Source organism: Mauremys mutica, chromosome 7 (genome assembly GCF_020497125.1).
Source record: "Mauremys mutica isolate MM-2020 ecotype Southern chromosome 7, ASM2049712v1, whole genome shotgun sequence".
Taxonomy (NCBI): domain Eukaryota; kingdom Metazoa; phylum Chordata; order Testudines; family Geoemydidae; genus Mauremys; species Mauremys mutica.
Genome location: NC_059078.1, coordinates 69,782,900 through 69,797,435, shown reverse-complemented (window position 1 = coordinate 69,797,435; position 14,536 = coordinate 69,782,900). Strand labels below are relative to the sequence as shown.

Genomic DNA, 14,536 nt, shown 5'->3' with positions numbered 1-14,536 from the left:
CAACCCAAGAAATAAAATATTATTTTTCCTTCCTTGTCTCAGGATCAAAGCCACTCGTTAAATTAAAAGACAGCGCACATTAGTGTGCAATTATCTGTGTCTAGAACCAGCTCTCAAAAAAGCAATGGTACAGAACTGAGTTAGAAACCAAGATACACAATAACCTATAAATGGTAATGAAATGTACCATTCTGTGTTAAGTAGTCAGTTCTATCACATGAATCTTCTTATTCCAAATTGTTTTCCAGTATCTACTTTTCCTAATTAACAATAAAGAATCAGATTTCTTTATTAAGAGAGTATTACTACAGATAATACTGCAGTTTATGGATAGATTTTTGTTGATGTTAATTTGGAAACTAAGATTTATGCAACTGCATCAGGTGGTTTCCCCTCCCATTTTCTTTAACATTTCTAATCTCAAAATTGAGCACCAGTGATCTTCATGACAAACAAATCAAATTAAATTTGGAATAAACAATACAATCATATACAGGTCTGGAACACTGCAGCTAGCCCTTTTACATCCAGTTTATCTATGTTAGTTGCAATGATAAAGTAAAATTTTAGATAGGAAGAGAATTATCATTTAGGAGAAAAGGCCTGTTTATTTTTGGATAAATCATGAAACATTTTGAACTCAGTAAAATAATCTTCAAACCCCTACATGTAACAGTACAGTTGTTAGTATTGGTGTCTTTGTTAAGATTCAAGGTCTAGATCTTGCAAAAAACTGATGCAGTGGGACTACTCACCTGCATAAAGTTAAGCTCATGCAGAAGTCTTCACAGGATCAAGGACCTGGAGACATTAACAAGACCCCCAGATGGCTCATGACCCGTGAGTGTTGAGAAGCCCAAGCCCTTTTGGGACGGAAGGCTGTCAGACTGATATCTGAAGTTGGAGGAAACTCACATTTGGAAGGCTCCAGATGTTTGCATCCCCTAAACTGAGTATCACCAGAATCCAAATATTAATCCATTTGCCCATTCATACCATCAGGTACATGTCATGAAAGAGATCTGGAAAAAGCAAACTGGAAGCTCATTTTTTAATCTTGTTAAAGGCTCCTGAGAGGGATGTCCTGCTATTATGCAAACATAATTGAAACTCATTTAGGCACCATCTACTCTAACATCACACACTAGCTAATTTAAAGCGTGGCTCACTTCATTGAGATAAGAAAGGGAACCTGCCTCCCTGCCTTTATTAAAATGTTGTTTTGACTGGCACATTATCTGCAAGCTTAAGATTTTGAAACTGTATAGGAATGAAAGCAGATACATCTGCTCATCAATGAAACTAGAGTGAAGTGTGTTTACTTGCAAAATTCATTGAAATTTTTACGCTTGGTTCTGTTTAAAATATGGACTTATGGACACAGATGCTGCTGGCCAAAGGCCAAGTAAGGACTTCCAACCAACATCTTGCTAATTACGGAAAAAGTTCTCTACATTAATTCAGGAGACACAATCACAGACCCTGACCCATGACACACAGTCTATGATTAAGGTAACTTTATTAGTCAGATGAGAAAGTCAGGGTCAGTTTAAGCCTAAATACAGACAAATCTGTTATGCTCATTAATTGCAATCAATTTTTATTTTATTTAATTAATTTATTTAACTAATTATAGTAAATATTCTTCTATACTTGGCATGATCTTGATCTCAAAAGACGACTGGGTTTTAGGCCTCCAGGCTCATCTCCGACACTGATCATCTCTGTGGCCCTGGGCAGGTCATATTGACTTGTCCGGACCCAATCCAAAAGTGATGCATAAAGTAATTTCCGTAAGTAGGAGTCTGTAAATAGGGAAGGTGTGAAGCAATCTGAATCTAAATAATAGAATTGGTCCAGAAATGCTTTTCCCCCCACATAAGAAATTCCATTAAAAATATTTTTTTCCAACAACAATCCAGCGTATGTAATAAAAAATGGACATTTACTGTGGAAATCTCCATTTTGACAAAGTAGCCATTTTCAACAGGGGAAATTTTTGCCCCCCATTAGTTGTACTAAGTAGAGGGACCACCCATTCTGCATCTGATGGTGGATGCCCTGCTGGGGTCTACAATATGGTCAGCTCAGATGTCCCTCTGGGCTCCCCTGCTCAGCTCTGCCCTTTTGGCTTCATGAAGCCATACCTATGTCTCTATTGGGCATCTAAGGCCTGGTCTACACTAGGCGTTTAAACCGGTTTTAGGAGCGTAAAACCGATTTAACGCCACACCCGTCCACACTGAGATGCCCTTTATATCGATATAAAGGGCTCTTTAAACCGGTTTCTGTACTCCTCCCTAACGAGAGGAGTAGCGCTAGTATCGGTATTACCATATCGGATTAGGTTTAGTGTGGCCGCAAATCAACAGTATTGGCCTCCGGGCGGTATCCTACAGTGCACCACTGACCGCTCTGGACAGCAATCTGAACTCGGATGCAGTGGCCAGGTAGACAGGAAAAGCCCCGCGAACTTTTGAATATTTCCTGTTTGCCCAGCGTGGAGCTCCGATCAGCACGGGTGGCGATGCAGTCCGAAATCAAAATAAAAAAAGAGCTCCAGCATGGACCATGCGGATGTGATCACAGTAAGGGCAGGCACATCTGTTCTATCAGCGCTCCGTTACAGAAGACGAAATTCAAAATCATTTTTAAAAAATCTCCAGACAGACGCCATAGCAGGGACTCAGCGCACTGCTGCGTGACAAGCGTAACGGAAAGCCAAAGAATCAAATGGACGCTCATGGACTGGAGGACTCAAGCTATCCCACAGTTCCTGCAGTATCCGAAAAGCATTTGCATTCTTGCCTGAGCTCCAAATGCTTCTAGGGTCAAAAACAGTGTCCACAGTGGGTCAGGGCATAGCTCGGCAATTTACGCACCCCCCCGGCCCACCCCCAGAAGTGAAAGGGAAAACAATCCTCTCTTGACTCTTTTACATGTCACCCTATCTTTACTGAATGCTGCAGATAGACGCGATGCTGCAGCACTCAACACCAACATCCTTGCTCCCCCCTCCCCCGCCATGGGTGGCTGATGGTGCAGTAAGACTGATACCCATCGTCATCATCAGCCTATTGGCACATGGGGCAGTGCAAAAGGACTGGTAACCATGCTGACTAGCATCCGTTAGGTCTATCAAGGGCGCCTGGCCCTAATTTTTCCTGGTAGATGGTGCAGTATGGCTGGTAACCGTCCTCATCATAGCAACAGGGGGCTAAGCTCCATCAGCCCCCACCCTTCATGTGTAAAGAAAAGATTCAATTGCCCCTAGACTAGCAGCGCGATGCTGGGCTCCTCTCCTCCACACTTCTTAATGTCCTGTCTGGACTATCATAGCAGCTGGAGGCTGCCTTCCACTCATTTCTCACTAACAAGTCACTGTGTCTTATTCCTGCATTCTTTATTACTTCATCACACAAGTGGGGGGACAATGCTACGGTAGCCCAGGAAGGCTGGGGGAAGAATGGAATCAACAGGTGGGGTTGTTGCAGAAGCACCCCCTATGAATAGCATACAGCTCATAATTTCTGCTGGATCTGACACAGAGCAGCTGTGCTCTCTGGTTCTATGATACAGTGGTTCTCTAGTACACTTGCCCAAATTCTAGACAGGACTGATTCTATTTTTAGATACCAAAAAGGAGGGATTGACTCAGGGAGTCATTCCCAATTTTGGCTTTTGCGCCCCTGGCTAAGAGCAGCCAGGGGCACTTATGACAGCAATAGATGGTGCAGTGCAAAAGGACTGGTAACAATGATCATCTTTTTACCAATTTATGGATTGGTAGATGGTACAGTATGGCTGGTAACCATCTCTGCTGTCATGCAAAAGCAAAAGCATGCTGCTGTGTAGCGCTGCTGAATCGCCTCTGTCAGCGGCATCTAGTACACATACGGTGACAGTCACAAAAGGCAAAACAGGCTCCATGATTACCATGCTATGGCATCTGCCAGGGCAATCCAGGGAAAAAAGCCGCGAAATGCTTGTCTGCCGTTGCTTTCCCAGAGGAAGGAGTGACTGACGACATTTACCCAGAACCACCCGCGACAATGATTTTTGCCCCATCAGGCACTGGGATCTCAACCCGGAAATTCCAAGGGGCGGGGGAGGCTGCGGGAACTATGGGATAGCTATGGAATAGCTACCCACAGTGCAACGCTCCAGAAGTCGATGCTAGCCTCGGACCGTGGACGCACACCACCGATTTAATGTGTTTAGTGTGGCTGCGCACATTCGATTTTATACAATCTGTTTTACAAAACCGGTTTATGCAAATTCGGAATAGTCCCGTAGTGTAGACGTAGCCTAAGTTGACATGAATAGGGCAGTTCCCACCTCTCAGAGCTTTTGTCTTAGGCTCTCTGCAGATTCACATAGACATCTCTGCATCGATAACATTTGGTTCACATTTTTGATATCTTCTTTGCAACTGTAACAGCTAGAGAGCTTTGAAAGCTGCTGCCGTCATCTGACCTAGAGACTTTCTTCTTTTCCTTCTTCTATTTTAAATCAACACTGATTCTGGAGAACAAGACAGCAGTCTCGGAAAGAAATACTAATTTGCTGACTGGTACAACCCACCCAATTTGAATCAGTTTGTCTGCATTACAAAGTTTTATTGTGTTTCAACCCAGCTGCAAATTAAAGTGAGCAGATGCAAGTTAGATTACACAGTATGACCACAAGTTAGTGGTTAGGTTAGGCCAGGATGAATTGTGATCAGCATCATTTCAGCTAACTGTGCAGGGTACAGTCATGATTAGCTGATACACAGCACCAGCTGCAATTTGTCCTGGCCTACGCAGACTGCAAATTCATGTTCTACAATGAGTCAGCTAACTCAATTGTTTACCACCACGGTCAAACATGATGTAATTTTATAATGTAGAAAGCCCAACCCTGCTGGGCCAGGTATGGCGAGCCATAAAACTGGATTTAAAATGCGACCCATCTCTTATAAAAGGGGCAGCTGATAGTTATGCCAAGGCCAGAAATTAAGCCCGGGGTTTCCTTCATGGCGACGTAAAGCACTAGCTCAAAGACATTTGGCCAGCCCAAGGTTTGTATTTAATATTTTTCTATGGAATTTTATTGAAGTCCTTAGGACACTCATAGTTTGCTACATGAAATGGTGAGGTTACTTTAGTTTAGATGTGTTAATTTCAAAAGGTGTTTTTAGGTGAAGTATATACACTATTTTCAGATTCCTGCATTATTTCAAATGGTTGCCTACAGGCAGATCTGACTGCCTCCAGTACTTTAAAACCTTTAACCTACACCATATTGCATTCGTGACTGAAACACCACATTCAGCCGCTGTGACATAGTTCAGCAGGGTTCTGGCAGGCTGGAATCTCATGGGCATCAATAATGAGCAAAAAGATTTTAGTGTTGGGTTCTAATAATGGGAAACTGATACCAAGTAAGCACAGAAATGCAGCTATCAACTTCTCTCATTAAAAAATAGCACTGCTTTTCTTTCCCCCCTGTCTCCTTTTCGTGAGGCAAAGGGCATGACTTGCTGTAGCTAGCTCCACTCCCTGCCCTTCTTGTCATCGCAACATGAAGTACTGGAACAATGCACCTCTTAACCTAACAGGCCTGTTAATCAAGAGAGCTTTATGACTGCTTATTACAAAACTCCCTTCCCATTATGTTGCACTTTCAATGAATCTCTTAACTGGCAGCAGTCAAGAGCACCCCCCCTGCTGGCATCAGAATGAATTTTCCCAATTCAATTTGCCAGCTTCTCAAAAAAAAAAAAAGCCAACTGATTGCTAGTTCAGAGGGCTGTGTGTTCAGCCACTTGTGTGCCCTTGAAATTATCTGAATACAGTTTGAAGACTACAGTAGAAATTTTGTAATTACAATTCTGCAATGTAGATGGTAATTCCCCCCCAGTAGCAGAGGAAGATCAGATAAACAAGAAGCAAACAGGATTTTTGCAGCATGACTAGAGAACAGCTTTAAAAAGAACAAGAGGGAAGGGAGGGGAGTTACCTTAGTGATCTCAGCGCCTGGTTTGACTAGACTCACAGATTCAAATCCCAGCAGGTTTGCCTCAGCAATTCAGATAGCCAAAGTAGGTAAGTAAAATGACTATTAGTCTTTCACAATGGACCTTAAAACACAGATCATGCCTGTTCTCTGTGGACATAAAAGAGTCCATAAAGTCCCCATTCCTTAAAGCAGACATTTTCCACATTTCCCTCCCCCATCACATGGATAAGGATCATGTTTTGAAAATCAGACCCTGCGACCCTTGTGGCAACAACGATTAGCATTGTGAAATATGTGATTGCTCTGCATCCTGGCTCCTTTTTTTAATCTGCTTCATTTGGAAAAGTTCCACCCAGAGCAGTGGAGTGGAGCTCTGCTTTTGCCCCACATCTGTCTCTCCCTTCCCTGCTCTCTATGGTTCTGGCAACCATACAGATTAGTTAGGGAAAGGCAGGACCTAAGATCATGTTCCCAATGTTGTCCCCTAATGGGCCAAAGCAGGGATTTTTGACTGATTAGACAGGATAATCAACTCACTGGACTCATTGCAATATTGTCACCTGTCACGTTATGACGAGCTTTGACCTTGAAGAGTGGTTAGTGAGTGATAAATTGGGTTAGCAGTCTCCCTCAAACACTTTCAAGTGGTAAAATATACAAACATTCTGACTGACAAAGTGAAAGAACAAAATAAGTGCATAGGACGCCAAGATCTCATATGGAAAGCCAGGACTGATCCAGTAAAACTGGGATTTATGGGTGTCTTTATGCTCCTGCTTTTATGCAGGGTGTTCTGTGCCTGCTGGCTGCCTTTTGATGGTGCAGTACGTTCAAAGCAATAAAGTGCTTTGGGATCCTTTGGGATGAAAGGCACTATATACACTTGAGATGTCTATATAACTATGTGGTTCATTTGAAAACCTCACAGGTAGGTAGCACTGACATGAGTAGCTCCCCTTCTTTTTATCTCTTCCCTCCTTTTCGATCTATATGCATTAGGGTTTGTACAATATATCCCCTGTAGACTGCAGCCACACATTTCACCCACAGAAGGCAGTGAGTGCACTGTATACACACATTATGAGAGATCAGGCACAGATAGAAATCTGTCCTAGGACAGATAGTGCTCTGTGTTCTCTCACCATGTGTATGTGTCCAGCTGGCATCTACTGAGTGGAATGTAAGTGCCTGCTTATAAGTTCAGCGTGATCATGTGAGTGGCAGCAGTCTACAGAGGATATGAACTCTAAGACTACTTCACAAGCAGAGCTGTTTCACAGGTGGTTTTTACTTTTTATTATAAAAAGTATATTAAATAAAATCTTAAAAAAAGAGAAAAATGGATGATCACACATCTCAAGTCTGTGGCACTGAAGCTAGCGATGGGAATCCTGTGGTAAAACTAAAAAATGCCAGGGGGGAGATATGAATTCCTTTGTAGACCTCAGCACCTCACTACCTGGACCAGCAAGGAGCAGGAGTGCCAATAAGGACCTTTAGCCCCGCACTCTTCACCCCCGGAGGGAGTGTCTGACATTGCGTATACACTAAGCAAACTTCCAATGATGTAACTACATTGATGTAGCAACCCGAAGTGCAAACCCCAAATGTAGATGAGCTGCACCAGCACAAAGCAGGGCTTACCTCTATGTAACACACTGAAGTCAGAGCTCAGGAGCAACCCCTGCAGACAGTTAAAGACTGAATGAGCATGAGGGAAATCTTCGTATCTAGTCATCCAAGGATGTCAGAATGGTGGCCATGACACACACCTCTAAGAGAGATCCTGAACTTTGCTGAACACAGTTCACCATTTGAAACGCATAAAAATATTTGTCTAATAAATGTGGGGAGAGGACAGGATGGAATCAGAAATTTCTCCACAGAAGCCTTAGAAACAAGTAGGTGTGCGCCATCCTTACGGGTCTGCAGGCTGTCTCCTGTCCTTTCATGGGTATAGATGTGATCTTCTATCTGTAATTACTGTGATCCTGATCTGATCTGAAATCTGATTTTTGAAGTGTCACATGTTGATTTTCGATTCTGTACTTCTCTGTATTAAACAGAAAGAGCCCAGACAGGCATGAAGTCAATTTAGCAGCAGATACCTTGCAAACACATTAGCCTAACTTTGTTGTTTCTGCCATCTGAGGCATTCTGTTTTGGAAACCTGGCCTCATCCAAACGTATGGTTCTTGTCCTTTTTGTTTTTAATTAAATTTTTTAATTACATGTTTGATGAGCTAAAATGGGTTTCCATATCACAAAACTGACAACAGCTTTCCTATTCTTAAAATGATCTGAAAAACGTCAAGACTTTGCTTCAAAGATTTTTTCAAGGAGAAATGGAACTCAGAAGGTTATTTTGCATTGTAAAATGACTGAGCATACGCAATAGCACAACCACAAATAAGTGGCCCAAAGCATTGTTCCTTTGAACATTTTAATACAACCATTTTTGAGTAATGATTCTCTTTAGAGTATATAGAGAGCCTCAGGTTACAGAAAGGATACAAATGAAAACCTGGAGTTTCAGATACAGCATGACCAGAGTTATCAAAGAATTTTATGTCTAACAATCTTTCTGACACTTTAGTGCAGTCATATCACCTTATGACTCCATCAGGTCACAATGGCTAAGCAAGGTTGAGCGGAGCCATTATTTGGCTAGAAAACCTCCAACACCACCTAGACGATGAAAGAAGTGTTGTGACTCATGAGGTATCACGTTCTCCCTCTATCGATGTTTAACAAATACCTCAGCATAGTGTTTGTGGTCAGGCTGGCAAGCGAAGTGACATCTGTCAGATGAGATGAGAAACCAAGGTCCTGACCATCTGTGGTCAGCAATCCCACAACACTTTTGATAAGCAGGGTTGCATAACCCCAGTGTTTTGACCAACAGACCATTCTGGTAATTACATTCAGCCTACCTAAATTCCTCCTGCCACCCAAAGTGGATATGCTATTCCTTGTCATAACCTATCGTGCACTGTTAAACTGCAATATTCTACACCAGAGATGACTGCATGAAGCTACGTATCTCTCTCTTTGAACTGCCTTGCAGGCATGTTGTGAGGCCTAAATAATGTAAAGTACATATGAGAAGTGCTATAAGAGTGCAAAAGTACTGCTATTACTGTTCCTTGCCGAAAGTGGTCAAAGACAGGCATATGGATTCGTCCAGTGGTCTTAGCTCTCCCCTTCTTATTACTACTGCTCCATAGCATGACACAAGATGGAAATCTCCACAACACCATCATTAATATGCCAGGACATTTGTCAATGGTAGAATAATGCAGTGGGATGGGGATGGATTTAAGAATGGGCGAAACGGAGAGTTACAACTCTTGACTAAATTTAAGTTCTACTTGATATAGTGGCCTGAATTATTTTACTTTTGGCTTTGTTTTATCTGGGGGGAGGAAGGAGTAAGACAACAACCTTCACATGGTGCTCCTGTTATGTGTTACTGATTAACACAATGAATATAATCAATTTCTTAGGAGTCCTTGTCTGGGACTTCATTGAAGAACCGCCGGACCAGTTCTACGTATGTACAAACTCAATATGAAGGTCGGTCACATGCCAAATATGCAGCATAGTTGTAGCCGTATTGGTCCCAGGATATTAGAGAGACAAGGTGAATAAGATAATATCTTACTGGACCAAGTTCTGTTGGTGAGAGAGACAAGTTTTTGAGCTGCACAAGCTTGAAAGCTTGTCTCTCACACCAACCAAATTTGGTCCCATAAAAGATATTACCTCACGCCCTTTCTCTCTCTAACATGCTAAATATGACTATCTTTCAAGAGTTCTCAAGGTGAATAACATTGATGTTGCTCAACAAGAAACTCACACTAACAGGCTATAAGCAAGCTGCAAGATACAAAATTCATGCCTATGAATTAACTTCCACTGTGAACAATGCAAAGTATGGCCTCACCATGTACATCAGGCATGGTCTTAAAGATGTTTCATTCCTGGAGCAATCCAAGACCATGAGAATCTCTACTGCTGCACCAAGAATTGAACAAATGACTATAATGAACATCTACAAACCTACATACTTTGAATGGTCAAAGGCCCTGTTACCGTCTTCTCTCCACCCAGCCATGTATGTTAGAGACTTACAGCTAAGGCTGCGAGTCTGTCATGGAGGTCACAGATTCCGTGACTTTCCGTGACTTTCCGTGACATCTGCAGCAGAGAGCAGCAGCAGTTTGGGTGTGTGGGAGGGGGCTCAGGGCAAGGGGGTTGGTGGGTGTGGAGGAGTGCTTACTTTGGGGTGGGGGGCTCCTCAGCTCCCACTGGCATGGCCCTGCAGATCCTAGGTGGCAGAGGGGCCAGGGGGCTCCACGCGCTGCCTGCTCCCACAGCTCCCATTGGCTGCAGTTCCTGGCCAATGGGAGCTGCGTAAGTCCCAGCCACCTATCCCAGCACCTATGGCACCTCTGGACCACACCTTACTGAGCACCCACGGACCCCCACCCAAGTTTTAGTCATGGGTATTCTTAATAAAAGTCATGGACAGGTTCTCTGTGACCTGTCCATGATGTTTACTAAAAATACCACTGACTAAAACGTAGCCTTACTTATAGCTACCACTCAGAACAGGGCTATGATGCACCTGGTGAGTAACTCACACATAGGTCTTGTACACAGCTGTCCATCTTCTTTTCCACCCTAAATGATCAGGGAATTTTTGCTCAGCCAGAGGTACCACAGTACAGAACACTGAACTCTGCTTTCTGATGAAAAACAATAATGATGTTACCCCGCAAGCTTCACGAACAGTGGTTGGTAACTTTCCTTGCAGCCAGTATTGTTCCACTATTCTGCATGTCGGCTGTTGAGTTCTGCTGATTGAATTAAATCCAAAACCTTCATTGAAATTTTCTCAAAGCAAACTGGGTTGCATATACTGCATAAGTTGAAGACTGATACATTGTATCCAGTTGAACCCAGAAAACTATGGCCACTTAGTTCACTATCTTATCAAAGCAACCGTGAAGCTCATTTCCCTTGGCCATCACAGGTCTACACTCCTTGCTTGGCAGATGGAGACAGAAGCACTCTTCAAAGAGTATGAGAAGAGTGGAGATCCAGACACAGCAAAAGCATTAAGTCATTGAAATCTGCCCACGTGAAGCTATGGAATGAGACAGTGGAGGGTCTTGACTTCATGCATTCCCGTTGCAACCCTGGCACTCTTCCATTAGCTTAAAGTCGCTGACCCAGCAAACACTGCCAATCAAAAGTGATGGTCAGCGCTATTGCCTCACACTCTCTCTGTAGCTCAAAGACAAAACCTGATAAGCTGACTAGAAAGAAGATTCAAAAAGAGCTCTTCCTAAAAGTCTGGCAAAGTCCTGCCTCTATTATCCCCATATACTAGAGAAGAAATAAACAAGGCCCTCATGGCCACTAAAAGTGGAAAAGCTGGTGGCAAAAAAAAAATGGAAAAATTTCATTTATCCTGAATTTCTTAAGAATTTGGAGCCAAAGGAATGAGCATGGTTGTCAGCCCTATTTGCTGCTGCACATTTGATGGAGGAAGACCCCCAAAAAGGTGATAGTCATGAGGTAATCATCATTGCCCTCCTCAAACATGGGAATCCATCAAATGATGCCACCAGCTATTGCTCAATATCACGCCTCTCCACAACTTGCAAGAAAGGGTCTCACTGGCTCATCTCACCCTATCTTTGATATCATCCTGCCAAAGGAACAGGCCAGTTTCAGACCAGAAGGGAAATTTCTGCGAACAAGCTCTCATCATTACTAGTCATACTGAGGCTGGCTCCCAGCTGAATCTTAAAACCAAAACAGAACTGACAGATTTATCTGCCACCTACAACAGTATAGAGATATGGCCTGTTGATCAAGGGTCATCTAATGCCATAGCAGTGTGCAACTCCTGGACACGGTGTTGAACAACCGTACATACCATGTCCTTCTGGGCCATGGGCCAATCAGCAAAGCACACACCCCTAGTGATGGTCTACCTCAAGGATCCGTGCTGGATCATTTACTAGTCAACATCTACAGTAGTGACTTATCTGACACAATTTCACATAACTTCACTTATGCCGACGACATTGCTCTTGTGGTATAAGGCAAAGACCTTGCCACCATTGGTGATATCCTTTCAGCACCTCAAGATAATGGTGGCATACTTTTAATACTGGAAGCTCTACCCTAATGCCTCCAAAATTTTGGTAATACCTTTCACCTAAACAACAAAGCTGCTAAGGAACCACTCAGTGTCACCTTTTACAGTCGGCAGGTCTGAAATGAGCCCTATCTGAAGTACCTGGGTGTAACCTTGGCCAGAAGCTTGAACTTTTAAACCTTATTTGAAAAGGACATGCAAAAAAGTAAAAGCAAGAACTAGTTCATCCAAACACTTGAAAACACAAAATGGGGTGATGATGCGCGCGCGCACGCACACACACACACACACACACACACACACACACAAAACAGCAACTCTAGCACTGGCATACTTGATTGCTGAACATTATGAACCAGTTCACATATACTAACTTTGGAGGTGTAGTTTCATGCCGCAAGGAGAATCATAACTGGAACATTAAAATCAACACTCCTTCAATGGCTGCCCACTTTGGCACATATAGCCCCATCCAAAATCTGGACACACACACACACAAACAGCCGGTGCATACAATCAAACCATGGCCAACTAGAACTTACCAATTCATGAGGACCTCCAGAACCTTCGAAAGACATGCCTGAAATCTCACAAACCTATTTGAGATCAGGCTAAAACTCTTGAAGCAGACTCATTCAATCCTGAAGCACACTGGAGAGAATTCTGGGATAATGCTAATGTCTCAAACACCTGATTGCTGACCCTACAAAAGAACTTCCAGGCTTCAACCTGCCCCAGAAACAATGACTCACTTTGAACCATTTCAGAACATTGAATGGCAGATGCTATCTCATCTCTACTACCTCTAGAAAATAGGAGATAATGCACAATGTAACTGTGGACATCAGTCGCAAACTATGGACCATACCATAAATCACTGACACTTCAGTCATGTGTCTGTGTTATCTCATGAAGCCACTTCTAAAGGTATTCACTGGCTCACTAATCTGGACTTGGTTATTTGAGCTTGCCATTGTTTGAGAAGATAGTAAGTACAGCTGCATATATAGTATACTAATATGTATAATACTAATGAATATTCTTATGTTTACAGAGCATAAAGATTATTACTCACATAATGTAACTTTAGTTTTATAAAGCAGATTTAATTCCAAATTGCTTTACAAATTTCACACCCACTATATTTAGAAAATATTTCTCCTAGCAATAAAATGCAGCCACTCTGGGTTACAAACTGGCAGCTATTTTAATCAGTTTTTTACAACTGTATGCAACAGTTAGTGACAGACAGAGAAGAATACTACATCCAAATGAAACTTCAGGAATATTAACAGGACAGATAGATACAATTTCATTTATAGACAGAATTCAGGCTTCAGAATACAGATTCTCAAATCTGATTTGCCAAGTAACCCTTGTGGAAAAGAAGCTCACACAGCACCTCGTTTTCCTTTGCAAATTAGAAGACAGGTTCTCGCTAGAACACCACAAATATGTGTTTGCATTTTAGGTATGTTTCTACTTATTTCTTCCAAGCTGTTTTCTGTAATTTCTCTCTGGAGTCTGTAACTTGCAAGAAAAAAAAAATGTATGCAAGATTTACCTCCACCTCCTTGCATCTTCTCTATCTGTTTAAATGGGTTTCTGTTTAAAAGTACATTAAGCTCTTATTTCAGGAGTTTTCATTGGTCAGATATAAAAATCAGTTCTACAATTACTGTGAGACTGACTTTATTTTGCATGGTGGTGGTGCTCGTAGGTTAGGATTATATCCCCATAAAGGAAGTGTCCTTTAAAGGGTTTTATTTAACAAGGAAAGGGTATTTAACAAGCTAAATCTAGCTCACTATGGGTTTAATAAAAACCTGTCCATTTTCTTTTCTGGCAAAGTTTCAGTAGCTCTGACAAACTCTGAGTTTACTCTTAAAATAAGAAAGCCAGACCTGTTATCTCCAGCATATTCTCACTGGCTCCTATAGGAGCAATTTCAACCTGAATAATGCCAAGTGCAGGGAATGCACAAAGGCAAATCTATTCATTAGCCTAAAATGTGGTCACTGGGAGAAAAGTGATACTGTGAAAATTATGTTTTGATGTTCCACACATGCTCTGTATCCAATTCACGCAGTTTACCAGTCAAAACAAGATTTCCATAACTGCTGGCACTTCAAACTCAATCTAGGATCTGAAAATCATGCTGTGATGGCTTTCTGTTTCTTACATCAACAACAGTGATTTCGCAATCAAAGCAGGCAACTTTGCAGATGACGCACAGAATGATATGCAGCATGTTCTTTTGCAGCTATATTGATTCAGTGGGACTCGCAGAAGGAGAAAATAATTTCTTTTGTTATTAAGCTAAGAAGAGCTAAGACTATACACAGGAAACTGGGGTGT

At 42.2% G+C, this 14,536-nt stretch overlaps 1 protein-coding gene across 4 annotated transcripts in view; it reads right to left on the bottom strand.

The window, feature by feature from the left end:
• ZMIZ1 (zinc finger MIZ-type containing 1) overlaps positions 1-14,536 on the bottom strand; it is a 525,799-nt gene that overhangs the window by 178,784 nt on the left and 332,479 nt on the right. The window lies entirely within an intron of this gene.